The 3363-nt window shown below is 46.2% G+C and overlaps 1 long non-coding RNA gene across 1 annotated transcript; it reads right to left on the reverse strand.

Moving 5' to 3' along the window:
* Positions 1-631: 631 nt before the first annotated feature.
* On the reverse strand, positions 632-2638 carry LOC144373412 (uncharacterized). Its single transcript, XR_013433092.1, has 2 exons — positions 2510-2638; positions 632-774 (listed from the first exon to the last, which is right to left on the reverse strand). It is a non-coding gene; the product is annotated as an uncharacterized LOC144373412 (long non-coding RNA).
* Between the last annotated feature and the right edge of the window lie 725 nt (positions 2639-3363).

A 3363-nucleotide genomic window follows, 5' to 3' on the forward strand; every position in this document is an offset into this window, starting at 1 on the left:
GGGCAGAGCGGTGAGCTGCAGAAGAGGTCAGCCAGTGGTGGGATGGACCCGGGCTTACCCTGAGAACGAGCTCCCTGCAGTTCAGCTGGGCGGATCAGGCCTGGGCCTGACCTGTGCAAGGGTCTGCAGGTGGCCGGATGGAACTTGGCTTACCCTTGCCCAGGCTCCTGAGCAGCTGGCTTGGCTGATCTGGCAGGAGCCTGAGCTCCGGAAGGTATTCCCTGTGGGCAGAGGTGGTCGTGGGTCTGGCTTGATATCATAGTGGGAAAACCAAGTAGAAGCCTCTGAAGCTGCCCTTACCCACCCCAGTCATGTCAGGAAATTAAAAACAGTATCCTATCCCAAAGGGAATGGCAGAAGGTTCCCAGAGAGTTGTGTCCCTTTGCACCACACGGCAATTAGAGGCATGGCCAGTGCTCAGAGATCTTAGAAGAAGCAACTCTCTAACCATTGCCTCTTTGCTTAGAAACCATTGCCAACTGCAAATCTACTTGAAATACTCCAGCACTGTCGTTTTAGAAAGGATAGAATTAGATACAACTACTACAATGCTATCTGTAGGAAATGCGATGTGTAAAACAGTGAACATTAATATATACAGTAATCAGTTTTTTATCACTGTGAAGAACAATTTAGAGGAGGAAAAGTTTATTTTGGCTCATGGTTTCTGAGGTTCAGTCCACGGTCAGTCAACTCCACAGTTCTTGGAACGAGGTGAGGCAGAACATCGGGGCAGCAGGGTGTGGTGGAGGAAAGCATCTCAGGACTGGGCAACTAGGAAGCAGAGAGTGAGCTTCACTCACCAGGGACAAAATATAAACCCCAAAGCATGCCCACAGTTACCTGCTTCCTCTGGCCACACCTTACCTGCCTACAGTTTCCACCCAGTTAATCCACATCAGTGGATTAATCCACCAATTAGGTTATATGTCTCAAATCTATTTATTTCACCTCTGAAAATTCTTGCATTGCCTCACACAATATACAAATTGGTCTATAATTTTTTTTCTACTCAAAGTCCTAACCATATAGGTAATAATTATGAGCATGATAATTTTGGGTGAGAAAGGTCTAGTTTCAAGTTCAGTTTCTATGGCATGTCAACTTGGGATGCTGGGCATATTTCCTAACCTCTGTGAGCCTCGGTTTCCTCTTCTGGATAAGGGGATCTCACAATGAGTGATAATCTATGTAAATTACTCAACATAGCTTGCCATCCAATGCCTAATCGCTGTCAGTCATGCCCACAAAATATGTAATGTTTATGAAGTACAATGGTGGCTGTTGGAAACTGACAGATCCCACTTAAGAAGTTACTTCTGATTAGTGTGGGCTTCATTCCAGGCAGTATTTCCAACAATGTCGACACAGAAGTTCTTGAAGTGTGAGCTCCCCGCCTTCTCGATTTCTCTGTGTACTGGGAACTTGAACTCAAAGTCTAATGTAGGGACTGCTGACTCCTATGAAGTTTAGGCTCATTACCAATGCTATTATCTAAATTTTTCTGGGGGGAAAAAAGGTGGTGAAATAATAAAACTTCACATTTTTGGCATGTGGAAAACTTAAGGGGCTAGAGGATGTTTTTAGTTCTGAGGATAGAAATCAGAACTCTTTCAAGAGGTTGGTCAGTCTAGCCGATGTAACCAAAAGCTGGGCCTCCTAGTACGTGGACACTGAGATTCCAAAGTCAGGTTGTCCAGGACTGGCCAGGATGGAAATCAGGGGTAACCCATGGGTGCAGCGGGTTCTGAGGCTCAGAGAGATGGCCTTAGCCAGGGGTGGGGCTCTGGAACATAATGGGAAGGAAGTGGAACACGTTTCCAGCTCCACTACCTGCTAGCTGTATGGTGTTGGGCAAGTCACTCAACTCCTCCGAATTTCAGTTTTCTTGGTGATAAAATGTGAATTTCTTAACCACATGCCTGGCCCAGAGCAAGCGCATAACAAATATAAATCATTATTATGATTAAGAGGTAACATGGTGAGGCCTGCAGAGAAAAGCTCCAACAAACTAAGGGTCCTCGGATCAACTGGGCTTGGCACAGACAGGTCCTGCGTCCTGAACCAGCACCCAGGGTCCCCACTTTCTTGGTCCCCAAGTCCCAGCCATTCACCACGACTCCTGCCTGATTTTTGAGGTCTCATCATTTCACGCTGGGATCTCCACAGTTTGCTGGCCTTCAACACTCATCCTGCTCTGTTCTGACGCTCCCAGGAGGTATTTCCTACCATGCAAACCTGACCAAGTTGCCAATTTGCTGAAAAACCCTTCAATAAGGTTTTCCTTTCCTTTTTTTAATTTTAATTTTAATTTTGCTGGTTCTTTTCAGTTCTGCATGACAGTTGAATCCATTTTGATATCATCATAGAAGCATGGAAGATATCTTATTCTAATTAAGACCCCAGTGTCTCTCCTTCCCATTCCTATTCCCTTCTCTCTATTGATCTTCCTGCCATTTACCCATAGTTCATTTTATTTATTTATTTAAATAATTTCTCGTGGATGTACCCAGTGGTGAGCTTCACTGTGGTGTATTCATGGATACACAGCGAGCTCTAGGCCTGGATCCCCTTGGCATGGCCCATGTGCCTTCTGGGATTGGCAAGTGCTCCTTTCTCTCAGCTCACTGGAACCCACTGTACTCAGGACAGTCCTAGAAGACAAAGAATGGCCAGCTTTACTTTTATTTCCCTGCTTGGGAACAGAGAAAGTACAATTACCTGAGCCTTTATCTCAGATCAGTCATCACCTTTCATTGCACATTGGAACAACCCAGGGGATTTATAAAAACCCACCCAAACCCCACCCCAGACCACCAGTATTGTCACTGGCCACCGTATTTTGAAGCTCTTGTGGTCATAATGAGATACACTCAGGGTTCTGGATCCCAGCCATACCCTCCTCCTTCATGTCTTTTCAAGAAGGAAAAGAAAATAATCTCACTTGAAGCCCCAAAGACATCAGCCCCAGTTGAGTTCTAACATCAACCACCTGCTAATGGTCGCTGGCTTCAGAGGGACGCTGATCAGTTTCAGGAAGAGGGTGGATGTCAGGGAAGTCAGACGCATGATCAATTCAGGAAGTGGGATGTCAGGGAAGTCAGACGCATGATCAATTCAGGAAGTGGGATGTCAGGGAAGTCAGATGCATGATCAATTCAGGAAGTGGGATGTCAGGGAAGTCAGACGCATGATCAATTCAGGAAGTGGGATGTCAGAGAAGTCAGACAAATGATCAATTCAGGAAGTGGGAGCTCAGCCCAGTCTCCTGCAAAGCCGGCGGTTTCACGAAAACCCTCGTGAATGTCAATGAACACAAGCCCCAGTGGCGTGGACAGCTCCCTGGAGTAGCCTGGCCCCCAT

The sequence above is a fragment of the Ictidomys tridecemlineatus genome, unplaced genomic scaffold, assembly GCF_052094955.1.
Source record: "Ictidomys tridecemlineatus isolate mIctTri1 unplaced genomic scaffold, mIctTri1.hap1 Scaffold_39, whole genome shotgun sequence".
NCBI classification, from domain to species: Eukaryota; Metazoa; Chordata; class Mammalia; order Rodentia; family Sciuridae; genus Ictidomys; species Ictidomys tridecemlineatus.